General features: G+C 41.1%; 1 long non-coding RNA gene across 2 annotated transcripts in view; it reads right to left on the bottom strand.

The window, feature by feature from the left end:
- Positions 1-4,233: 4,233 nt before the first annotated feature.
- The window catches only part of LOC134520890 (uncharacterized), a 201,257-nt gene continuing 192,202 nt past the window's right edge, over positions 4,234-13,288 (bottom strand). Inside the window, exon 12 of one of the 2 annotated variants that reach the window (XR_010072578.1) lies at positions 4,234-5,182. This is a non-coding gene — a long non-coding RNA (uncharacterized LOC134520890). Of the gene's footprint in view, positions 5,183-10,493; positions 10,743-13,288 lie in introns of those variants that run through there. The other variant, XR_010072577.1, reaches the window with a different exon arrangement.

Raw genomic sequence — 13,288 nt, 5'->3', positions numbered from 1 at the left:
GAATGAGTGGCAAAAGCATCCCATTGTGACTGGCCCAGAGGCTCCATGCATCCTTGGTATAGATTACCTCAGGAGAGGGTATTTTAAGGACCCAAAAGGGTACCGCTGGGCCTTTGGCATAGCTGCTTTGGAGACAGAGGAAGTTAAACAGTTGTCTGCCTTGCCTGGTCTCTCGGAGGATTCTTCTGTTGTGGGGTTATTGAGGGTCAAAGAACAACAGGTGCCGATTGCTACCACAACGGTGCATCGGCGACAGTATCGCACTAACCGAGACTCTCTGATTCCCATCCATGAGCTGATTCGTCAACTAGAGGTTCAAGGAGTGATCAGCAAGACTCGCTCCCCCTTTAACAGTCCCATATGGCCGGTGCGAAAATCTAATGGAGAGTGGAGGCTAACTGTAGACTATCGTGGTCTGAATGAAGTCACGCCACCGCTGAGTGCTGCCGTGCCGGACATGCTAGAACTGCAGTACGAACTGGAGTCCAAGGCAGCCAAATGGTATGCCACGATTGATATAGCGAATGCATTCTTCTCAATCCCTTTGGCAGCAGAGTGCAGGCCACAGTTTGCTTTCACTTGGAGGGGCGTCCAATATACCTGGAATCGACTGCCCCAGGGGTGGAAACACAGTCCCACCATTTGCCATGGACTGATCCAGACTGCACTGGAACAGGGTGAAGCTCCAGAACATCTGCAGTACATTGATGACATCATTGTATGGGGAAACACAGCAGAAGAAGTTTTTGAGAAAGGGAGTAAAATAGTCCAAATCCTTCTGAACGCTGGTTTTGCTATAAAGCGAAGTAAGGTCAAGGGACCTGCGCAGGAGATCCAGTTTTTAGGAATAAAATGGCAAGATGGACGCCGTCAGATTCCAATGGATGTGATCAACAAAATAGCAGCTATGTCTCCACCAACTAGTAAAAAGGAAACACAGGCTTTCTTAGGTATTGTGGGTTTTTGGAGAATGCATATCCCAGATTACAGTCAAATTGTAAGCCCTCTGTATCAAGTAACCCGGAAGAAGAATGATTTTAAATGGGGTCCTGAGCAACGACAAGCTTTTGAACAAATCAAACAGGAAATAGTCCATGCAGTGGCCCTGGGGCCAGTCCGGGCAGGACAAGATGTTAAAAATGTGCTCTATACCGCAGCCGGGGAGAACGGCCCTACCTGGAGCCTCTGGCAGAAAGCACCAGGGGAGACTCGAGGTCGACCCCTAGGGTTTTGGAGTCGTGGATATAGAGGATCCGAAGCCCGCTACACTCCAACAGAAAAAGAGATATTGGCAGCATATGAAGGGGTTCGAGCTGCTTCGGAAGTAGTTGGTACAGAAGCACAGCTCCTCTTAGCACCTCGACTGCCGGTGCTGGGTTGGATGTTCAAAGAAAGGGTCCCCACCACACATCATGCAACCGATGCTACATGGAGTAAGTGGATTGCACTGATCACGCAGCGAACTCGAATGGGAAACCCCAGTCGCCCAGGAATTCTGGAAGTGATCATGGACTGGCCAGAAGGCAAGGATTTCGGAATGTCACCAGAGGAGGAGGTGACGCGTGCAGAAGAGGCCCCACCATATAATAAACTGCCAGAAAATGAGAAGAAATATGCCCTGTTCACTGATGGGTCCTGCCGTATTGTGGGAAAGCATCGAAAGTGGAAGGCTGCTGTGTGGAGTCCTACACGACGGGTTGCAGAAGCCAGTGAGGGACAGGGTGAATCGAGCCAGTTTGCAGAGGTGAAGGCTATTCAGCTGGCTTTGGACATTGCTGAGCGAGAAAAATGGCCAGTACTTTATCTCTATACTGACTCATGGATGGTGGCAAATGCTCTGTGGGGGTGGTTACAGCAGTGGAAGCAGGGCAACTGGCAGCGCAGAGGCAAACCCATCTGGGCTGCTGACCTATGGCAAGATATTGCTGCCCGGATAGAGAATCTGGTTGTGAAAGTACGCCATGTAGACGCCCACGTACCGAAGAATCGGGCCACGGAGGAACATCAGAACAACCAGCAGGTGGATCGGGCCGCCAGGATTGAAGTGGCTCAGGTGGATCTGGACTGGCAACGTAAGGGTGAACTATTCATAGCTCGGTGGGCCCATGACTCCTCAGGCCATCAAGGGAGAGATGCAACATATAGATGGGCTCGTGACCGAGGGGTGGACTTGACCATGGACGCTATTGCACAGGTCATCCATGAATGTGAGACATGCGCTGCGATCAAACAAGCCAAGCGTTTGAAGCCTCTTTGGTATGGAGGGCGATGGCTGAAATACAAATATGGGGAGGCCTGGCAGATTGATTATATCACACTGCCACAAACCCGTCAAGGCAAGCGCTATGTGCTCACAATGGTGGAAGCAACCACTGGATGGCTGGAAACATACCCTGTGCCCCATGCCACTGCCCGGAACACTATCCTGGGCCTTGAAAAGCAAGTCCTGTGGCGACATGGTACCCCAGAGAGAATTGAGTCGGATAACGGGACTCATTTCCGAAACAGCCTCATAGACACCTGGGCCAAAGAGCATGGTATCGAGTGGGTGTATCACATCCCCTATCACGCACCAGCCTCTGGGAAGATAGAACGATACAATGGACTGTTAAAAACTACACTGAGAGCAATGGGTGGTGGGACTTTCAAACACTGGGATACACATTTAGCAAAAGCTACCTGGCTAGTTAACACCAGGGGATCTAACAATCGGGCTGGCCCTGCCCAATCAAAACTTCCGCGTACTGTAGAAGGGGATAAAGTCCCCGTAGTGCACATGAAGAATATGCTAGGGAAGACAGTCTGGGTTACTCCTGCCTCAGGCAAAGGCAAACCCATCCGTGGGATTGCTTTTGCTCAAGGACCTGGGTGCACTTGGTGGGTGATGCGGCAGGATGGGGAAGTCCGATGTGTACCTTATGGGGATCTGATTTTGGGCGAGAATAGCCAATGAATCAGATTGTGTGCTGTTAATTGCTAAGTAACACTGTCATTGTATGTCCTCATTGCTATAATTACTATCAGTTGTACTACAAGTAAGGCACAGGGATGATGGGATAAGAACTGATCTCAACAGCTGGCGCCCAGCAGTTTCCTCAAGATCTACATCTTCAGCCCACGGACCGCGTGCATGAGCCACACCAGGTGCACCAGTCACAAGCTCCGAAAAATACAGCATGCAACAGACCAGCACCACCCAGCATCTCACCTGCCCTGAGAGACTGTTCTAACAGATGGAGCCCAAAGCTGTGGATTAAAAGAACTCAACGGACACTTTGGAGGGATGACCCATAAACTAAGGGCATTATATGTGTGTATATATATATATATATATAACAGGGGAAAGTGGTGGCAATTCATTGGAACCTGCTGGGCATGGCATAGATGGTATGGAATAAGGGGTGGATAATGTCCTGGTTCCGGTGGGGATAGGGTTAATTTTCCATGGTATTCCATGCCATGTGAGCCACGCCCACCCTGAGCTGCCGGGGGAGGGGACAGGAAGTTGCTGCTTAAAAGCGGGCTGGGGCGTCCCGGGGCCGGCCGGTCGGGAGCGGCGGGGAGCGGCGGTTCCGTAATCGCGTTTGTATATTCCCCTACCCGTGTTGTTGTTGTTGTTTGCCTGTTCCCTCTGCTGTTCTGTTAAACTGCCTTTGTCCCAAACCAAGAGTCTTGCCTTTTCTTACGATCCTTCCTCTATTAGGAAGGCACGTGCGAGCGGCACGTGGTTCTTTGTTGCCATCTGAGGCTAAACCACGACAACCCATCACATTCAGAATTTGTCATTCTATCACTAAGGAAAACCTTGAACATTCTAAATTAAGAAATCTGAGTTAGTTAAAAGAGATAATCCTGGAAAAATCTAACAGCTGTCATACCCTTCCAGCATGAGGTGAAGCCCTTCAAGCTAGTATTATTAGTAACCAATTAGAAAGTATGTAAGAAAGATTCATAAGCAGAGTTAAAAGTTGAGAAGATCTTTCTTTGCTAGAGAAGAGGAGCAGACCTTGGTGAAAGAAAGTGCTGACAGAAATGTCACAGAAACTGCATTAATGACAACTGCACTAGTAGCTCAATAGTTAGTATGCAGAAAAAAAAAGTGACAGCAACGAACACTAGGTTGTATTACTCTCCACAAAAAAAAAAAAAAAACACACCCGCCAAACCTAACCAGATATGAATCGACTATATTTCTAGCAGAGATGCCCTCATAAAACACACTTCAATCCAACACCTAGAAACTTCTGCTTTTCCAGTCATGATTTCTAAGGCATTCATCTTAAAAACTCCCCATGCAGGAATTGAGGATCAACGGTCAGTTGCAACTGCTTGGACAACACAAGGCAGGCAGAAAACTGCACGTAAGGAACAATTTCAGGAGTCCTTGGGAGGCATAAAACAAATTCTCTTCTGTGCCCCTCATTTCCACTACAGCAAATAGTTCAGGAAATACAGCTGGGATTCCTTTGATTCTCAACTGCAAAACACAGGGAGGGGAAAAAAAGAGGAAAAAAAAAAAGAAAAAGAAAAAGCAATTTAGGAGAGGTGATGGCAGCTCTGTGCAGCACTGACATCTCCAAACCAGCCTCAGGACTGAAATGATCTACACAACGGCCTCAAATATAGCAAGTTCTGCGATCACAAGTCTTACTGCAAACCACACCTACAAGCAAAATGCTCTGCCACCCTTGAATTTGCATCCTATGAGTTTTGAAACAAATGCAACTAGAAGGGAGGTAATCAACAGGAAGAGTGACCTCGGAGACAACGCAGTAGTTTTGTTTTTTTTTTTTTGCACTTCTATATAAAGTACCCTATGAGATGTGAATGGACCACTTGAACTAATAATGGAGAACCTTCTCAACTTCAGCCACAATTTTAAACCCAAACTACATCTGATTTTTTTTCTTTTTTTAATTGAAGAGGTCTTCGTCTTTATCGTATAACCGTGGATGATTTTGGCCAGTCAAATATATCTTCTCATAACAGCCCTTGTTACAATTACTGCCATTTCCTGTCTCAGAAAAGACAGAAGACCAAAAACACTGGACATGAAATGATCCTGCGGGGAGAGGTTCTGCTCCACCAGAGAAGCGAGGCAGCGGCAGCCTTTGACACCACATCTGTTTCTCCGTTCTGGCAGCAAAGCAACAAAGTCTTCAGTGTTGTATTACAGCAGCCCCTAGGAAGTAAATTCAATTATTAATTACATCAGTGAACGAACAATTTAAAATTAGGGAATTAAAGTTTCATGAATGATATCCTGGATTAACAGTTTTTAGTCATAAAAATTTACTGTGTAATTATTCAGCAGATACAAATTATCAAGACAAATCCAGTAACTGACCAATTTCCTTGCCATCTCACTTCAAAGAAAACGTTTATAATGGAAAATACAAACTAGGAGCATATTTAACAATATCCTAATTTTGGTCCAGCTGCTTCAATTATTTTTGTCTTTAGCATCTGCCAATACTGCCATTTTAGGAACTTCATAACCAACAGTATACTCTGACAAGGTACCTGTATTAATTTCTAAATGAACGAATTGATTCCAGTGTATTCAGAGATTTGCTAATTAAAATGACCGATGGTCAATACCGAAGTCATTTATAGTTCTTGTCAACATATTTATCTTGTTCCTTAATGTATTAGGCATATTATGAGATATTAAAATGCATCAATGACAAACTTTGAGAAGATAATTGATTAAGCCTGGGTATTATTCACTGTATTTGGGAAGAAAGCAAAAAGCCTGTACATCGTTCAAGAGAACAGGATCACCCAGGCGTCTCAAGATGGAATTAACATCATAAAATAACCTGGAATTGGGCAAATAAATAGGACAGAAGCAAGCAATTAAGCAACGTGTCCAGAATAGCACAAAGCTGGTGGCATAGTGGTACCAAGAATATTTAGGGATTTATTTAAAATATCAATGCTATCTGCAGTAAAAATCATTAACAAATTACAAATAGTGCTATCCTCTATCTAATGATATGATAATTCATAATGACAACTCATACCTCGGTACTTTAGTATTTAAGCAGCATCCATCACAGTAAGTCTGTGCACAGACTCGTGTCTTATGTCTTTCTTGCTCTTTGTCCTAATGCAATAAATCCTAATACAGGTGGTTATGACCATTCACTCAACTTCTAGTTACAGAGTTTTCCAAAGCAGTTAATTCCAGAAGACCTACAAGAACGTACATTCCCAAGCGTGATCCAGACACAAAACATAAATTTTTGATTTTCTTAAAAAAGGTTCTTGGCCGAGGAGTCCCAAAAACCTTAGGATGGATCTGAGAAACTCGAATGTAGGAGAACGATTAGCAGCAGTGTGACCATCAATGAGACAACAGAATGGAAGGAATTCAGCAAGATGAAGACAAAAGCCTGTTACAACACATGCTAAAAGCTTAGACCTATGTACCTTTGTCCTGTATACACACATATAAGTCTGAACTAGCATTCCTAGCATCTTCAAGGAGTGCTCAGCAGCGTTCAGGAAGGTGTTTTAAGATATGAGAGATTGTATTTTATTATAGGGCCTATTATTACTTCTTAGAAATAGTATAAAGGAATATAAAACATATGTCAATATAGTTAAGTCACTATTTAACATTCAAGATGATAATTAAAAGTTGCTATGGAGGGAGGAATTTATCTGAATGTTGCAATTTCACTTCTTGGTTTGGAATATTTGCTTGGCATAAAATCATCTCTCAGGACATAAGAGATCTCAAATCTCAAAGTCCAGTGTGACTGAAAATAAATATAAAGAATTAAAAGTTAGGATTCATATATGTATTAAAGCTAATAGACCCATACTAGAACTAGCACGACATCTGATGAAATTAATGAGTGGAAAACTCAAAACCAGTTAGTGATTTTCTTACACTAAAAAATCACTGCCACAAATATTACTAATAACAGGATTTAAAAACTGATTAAATATTTATAGCTACAAAGAACATCCAGAATCATGACAGCTGCAATTACAAATGTAGAAGGGACGCTAGCCTTTGTGCATGCTGGTTTAAGGAAATTTTAGTACCAGAGAAGACCTGCGAGACACGCAAGTGTTTTACATAGACATAGACAGGTTCTTGTGCCTCACCATAAGAAATCACTTTTGTGTCACTTCGTTATCAATCTGAGCCAGTATAAAAATCCCTCTGGTCTTGAAGGCATGTACACAAGATGACTGTATTGCTAAACGTAGTAGATTAGGATGAAAAACGTTCTACCGCCATCACATACAACTCCTATCACTGCTTTTATTCTTCCTGAATTTTGGCGGGGTTTTCTTTCCCCTCCTTTTTACTCAGGCACTTCATTAGTAAGAACTAGACTTCAAGAATCTCAGTAATAATGCTCAAGGTTACCACCATTTGGGATTTTAGAACTTTGTAATTGTTCATAAACTTTAACTAGATAAAAATCTCACATTTATACCTCAATGATAAAGTCTGCTAGGTTAACAACCAATATCAAATTGGAAATGATGATACCTACACATGAAGAGCATTTTATCGGAAAGGCAGATTCTCTTGAGAAAAACTGAAATTCTATTTAAGGTAGTAACGGTCCATAGCTACTATCAATAATAATTTTGAATTGCCTGAATAACACACTCATCAAGTATCACTGGTAATTAATTGCTGATCCTAACATGTTTGATGATGTTACAAAATAATAAAACAGTTAATTCATCAACTATAACCTAAAAAAATATTAAGAAATGAAATACTAATTAAAATTATAAGGAGTAAACTGAATTTGTAGTGCTCTCATACATATCTGGGTAGATACATATGGACACACTCTTCCTTAAGGAGAAGAAGAAAACAGGATTTTGTTCAAGACGGTCTAATAGCAGTAGAGAGGAACGTGAAGAAGAAAGTATGTTCTCTGTTGATCTCTTGAAAAGAAAGGCAAATAAATTTTAACAAAAATCTGGGAAAAGGGTTGAAAAGACACAGGGAAGGATGCAGAAACTAAAGACCCAAAACTGATTGTAACAAAGTCAGTTCTCTGCATCTACCAGTAGATAATTGTGATGTTCTGAAAACTCATGGGAACTCACTTGCCACGAATTTACCATTTGTGGAAGTGCTACCTGCATCTGCCTGGAAGAAAAGCACCCGGACTTAGTTTGCATTGTTGCCACACAGAGCTCCTGGAACAAGAGTTCAGTGTTACACCTTCACTAAAACAGAGATAGTATTACCTGTTTTGAAAGAATGCTACAATAGCCCATTTCTCATTTAAATTGTTAAGTCCATGACATACTACTAGGTGTTGGGTTGTGGGTATTTATTTTTTTTTCCATAAGGAACCTTGTGGAAATAGCACACTAGCTTATGTTTTTCACTAAACTCTTGAAGGGTATGTCTAAAATAATAGCTTTTTCAAGCAAATGTTTGTTGTTTTTTTTTTCCTGTTTTGTCATTCTAGATTTTCACTATCCAAATAAAATATGAGAAAAATTAAACTAGGATTGTATCACGAATTAAATACCAAACACTTCCCTCAGTACATGGAAGTTTCTCAAAATACTGACCCAGTCCAGGGAGATTCATATAAACACATCCGGATGATCTGCAGGAATTTAATACCTCTTACTTCGCAGGAGACAATTCAATGTAACAAGGCTTTTAGTTTGATTGCTAATATGGGACTCCTCCATATCCATGTCGTCTTCATATTTGTGTCTTCAAACACACAAAAACCCCAGCTCATAATGAATGAAAATAAACTGATGGAGAAACACAGTAAAGCACGCGTCTTAATAGTTGAATGAGTGCTTTCTCTGTCTATAAATGGAAAATTGTCTTCTTCTCCTCTCCTTTTGGCATGAGGATTGCTCCGCTCCTAGACAGTCCCGCTCTCTAGAAATTGCACAGCTCAGTCGGTCAGTTTGTGGTTCTCAGAACCACTGCACACTGCGCTGCCATCTTCAACGATGTACGTGGAAATAACAATATGGAAGAATCATTCTGTAAGGTCTAACAAGAGCTGTCAAGTCTTGCTGTGGGAAATTGTATGCATTTTTGGTCTAAGTATCTGCTTTCAAGTAGCATCAGAGCAGAATCTGAAACTAATTGTACCGATCAAGCCCAAGACACCTCCAAAGACAAAAGGGAACATTCATACTTAATAGCGAAAGGCAAAAAGAGCCTTTGCTTACAACAAACCTTTTGTTTTAAAGAGACATTTCAAAGAATACAAATTTACTAATTGCAATATAGACTAAGTCAGTTGCAATGGTCTGAATTCTCTGCAACAGCCACAGCCCCAGACTCGTTCTAGATGCGATACCACAGGAGCAAATGTGGCAGAACAACACAAACCACTCCCCAGTACATAATCTTGACTGGAAAACGGGCAACGAAAGATAATGCAATAATGGGAAAGTGTACATTAAAACATACTTTCAGTGTCTTTAAATGTTTCTCGGCATTATCTTCAACTTGGAGTTTACTACTTTTGCCTCAATTCATTAAATAAAGGCTACATTTCACTTGAGTTCATATTTACAATTCGTAAATAACAGGTTATGCTCCTGTTTCACTTCTACTCTTCCTTTTCTTTTTGTCTGTTTTCCTACACAGCACTGACAGGAAAACACAACTGTATTTCATTCGTGTACAATAGTTCTGTTTCCCACTACGCCTCAGAAAAACACTGCACAGTACTTTCAATTACACTGTCTATAAAACCTCCTGCTTGCTTCAAATATATAAAAGCTGGCTTTGGGAGCTCCAAAAACTAACAATAAATGATACAATTGGCAGCAGTTTAGGAATCCTCTGAGGGGAGGATACCAGCACACAAGGAAAAAGAGTTAAGCTCCTTAGACTTCGCTGTCATTATCTGCAAACTACATCTCCATAATGGAGAGTAGACAGTAAGCACTGTTCCGTGGTTGGGTCACACTCCCCCCACCTCCAATGTCACCTGGAAAGAATTTATTGACTCATCAATGATGAAAAATATGAATCACTAAAAATAAGAGAAACATTTTCATACCTACTGTTTCGTGTTGTCACGGTACTTTGTTTCTTTTAAACTACACACAAGATGGCATCTCATGGCATTCACAAAATTGGTCCCAGGGTATCCAAGACGTTACTACCTTGACAATTTAACCCTGAGAAACTTTCTAGTATTTTAATGAGACATTAATAGTCTAAATATTCAACAGTATTACGATTTTTTCTTAAAAAAAAATAATAGTGAAGTACTAGCAGAGTGGAATAAAAAACTCAAAAAGATTCGTAGAGAAAGACCTACAGTGCCCTCAGTGTGATGCTTCCCAGTTCTGCCATGTAACATGAGTTCCCTTAAGTGCAAGGTAAAGGTAAGAAACACCCAATACCAGTGCCTGTGCACCGCACACCAAAGCTCTGCTCTGAATTTGGAGGGAAGGACAGGTAACAGAACTTACCCGAGTATCCAAGGTCCTGGAAGTGACACCTATCAGAATGCCCCAGAAACAGCATCAGGCCTTCAGGGTATTTGGAGCAGTTTGGTGTACGCTGAAGTTACGACTGACGGTTCACAGGCTGCGTGCGGTTATCTGATACTCTGTTGCGCAAACAGGGGGGGTTTCCTGAAGTTTTCTTCTCCAACACATAAATGCAGCTCAGTGTTTAATTTCAGTTATTTTTCCAGACTTCCAAGTGACATTATTGCTCACATTCCAACAAGATCTGCATCTCACCTCTTACGCATCTACGTGGAGTGGAACCAATTACAGAAAATGATTACTGTAACAGTGTCTTATTTTTCCTAGATATACTTTAGGCTATAATAATATACTACAATGGATTCCAACAGATTTCTGTGAGTCAGTTTGAAAAACTTTTTTTTGCTGAAACAAAAGATGATTGAATTGATCTATTTTTAAGTAATCTCAGTCTGCAAACAGCTTATCGAGTACATTAAATTCGAAAAAGGTCTTCCTCATAACAAAAATTACCTGGTTAGTAACCTTCGCAAGCACATGATGTTGTAAGTTTTGTGTTGGAATCACTCACTACAAAAAAATTCCTATAAAAAAATAAATTAAATTAAAAGTTAAATGGGACTGTAAAGGACTTTGGGAGGTCTGCAGTCCAGCCTCCTGCCCAAAAGAGGCTCTGAATTCAGACTGCTTTGCTCAGGAGTTTGTCCCGTTGTTTACCAAAATCCTCCAAAGATAGGAAGTCCACAACCACTCTAGGTTAACCATCCTCAGAATGCATAATTTTCAATGCAGAAGACTAATTACCAGCCTCCACATGCACTTTTAATTGCTCACATGGAATAAACACCACGTCACATCTTATCTTAAGTGTCACTGAGAGGCACAAAGGACCTCTGAGGTAGTCCCTTCAAGACTGTCTTGCCAGTATTATTTGTTCATAACCTCATGCCAAAATACTGGTTATAGTTGAATATAGCTGGGTTGGGTGAAAGCATCAAATAATGATTTGCTGAAAGAATCACATGTATTTTATAAAACCTTTTAGGCACTCGACACTTACTATTATATACTCTCCCATCATAACATTAGAAAACTAAGCTCTGACAGCTATATTGTTCTGATCAACACAAATAAAAGGAAACAATGCTGCTCTGTATCTCCAAATCTATCCTTCTGAGCAAAGCAGACTAACAAGTCACAGTTTGAAAAATTACAATTTCATTTCCATGACCAAAAATTACTTGATAGAGCCTGGATTGGATTAATTTTATACTTCTGGGAAAATCAGCAAACAATCTTTTATGCAACAGACTGAAATAGGAACAACATTATGCAGACATTGCAACAACATGCCAATTACCATGGTGTAGTCTCTGGTGAAATATATTTCCAATTTTCCAAGTTGAAAGACCTTCAATAATGGTAATTAAAGATGCTCTAATGCTTAAAACCCTGAATACACCAGGGATGGAAAAAGAGATTAAACAGTTTTCCAGTGGCTTCGCACACAGCTGATGTTGCAAAAACGTGCTGGGACACTAGCAGAGAACACCACATCGCCTTATTTACAGGCCCTCTCTGGAACCTCTGACTGTCAAACACTGCTGGGACTTATTTTCATAGTTCACTGGTTAGGACAAGCCCAAATCGTATTAGGGACCTTCCTAACAGTTTGCCAGCCCAGAGAGTTGGGTCCCAGCATGCAGGACGTCTCCTAGGTACGTTTGAATTGAGTACACGTTCAGCCCTGATTTGCAATTTAGCCGTTTTCTCCTCAGTTGTTTCTCTGTTATTGAAAATGTGCCTTCTAAATCCTTTTCTGTGTCTAAATTGAATAAATGAACTGATAGATATTATTTAATATCTTCAATGGCAAAACTAAATTTGATTTAAATCAGTAAAAAAAAAAAAACTCAGCAGGGCAGATCACCAATCACCATTAGTTCAAGTCTTCTCTTTTAATAGAATAAGCAGGCTCCAAATTGAGAAAAATTGCAGTGGAAGTAAAATGTGGTAATCGAGTTCACGTTGTAATCTTCTTCGATGTACTAATATTTCAATGGATTCAAAGACAGAACACACTAAGGCATTTTTAACTTCCCTTCCATATTCATTTTGTTTCACAACAGGCAATTGAAAAGCTACACAAAAAGAGCAAACTACCTACATTTTATCTGCTGAGTTGTCACTTAGTAAGAAAATAAAACATTAATCCGTTCACTTGTAATTTGTATTTCTACTGGTTAATGCCCAAAGCTTGGCCCCAGGTTAGTACTTTTTTCCCCCACAAAGCAGACTACAAAAGCTCCTTTATCCTGATTTTTATCCTTAGCTTGATAGCCTGGTCTAGTGGGAGGTGTCTCTGCCCAGGGCAGGGGCGTTCGAACTAGGTGATCTTTAAGGTCCCTTCCAACCTGAACCATTCTATGATTCATTCTATCAAGACTTTCTACCTAGAACTACAAAAGTATCTAGTACTCGGAGCTGACATCCAACACTGCATAGATCAAATACCTTCAAAGTAAGTTAACATTGTATGAAACCAAGTTGGAGGAGTTTTATCAGTAGCTTTGCTTATGCTCAGCTGTAAACTTATCTCTAGCTCTTCCTCCCTCTTCTTCAACCTCCCAACCGCAACACTCAAAACTATTTTTTCACTTAGTACTCCTGCCTCTCCACATCAGGACTTACTCCTTCTTACCTTCCCCATCTTACCAACCCATGTCTCCCACCTCCATATGCCCACAATTCCAAATCTGTAAATGCAAGTCTTTGAAAATACTGTTGAGCCCCCCAAAAAGTGAGAGACTGC

Source organism: Chroicocephalus ridibundus, chromosome 9, assembly GCF_963924245.1.
Source record: "Chroicocephalus ridibundus chromosome 9, bChrRid1.1, whole genome shotgun sequence".
Taxonomy (NCBI): domain Eukaryota; kingdom Metazoa; phylum Chordata; class Aves; order Charadriiformes; family Laridae; genus Chroicocephalus; species Chroicocephalus ridibundus.
The sequence above is the reverse complement of the archived record's forward strand: the minus strand, read 5'-3'. Positions and strand labels throughout refer to the sequence as shown.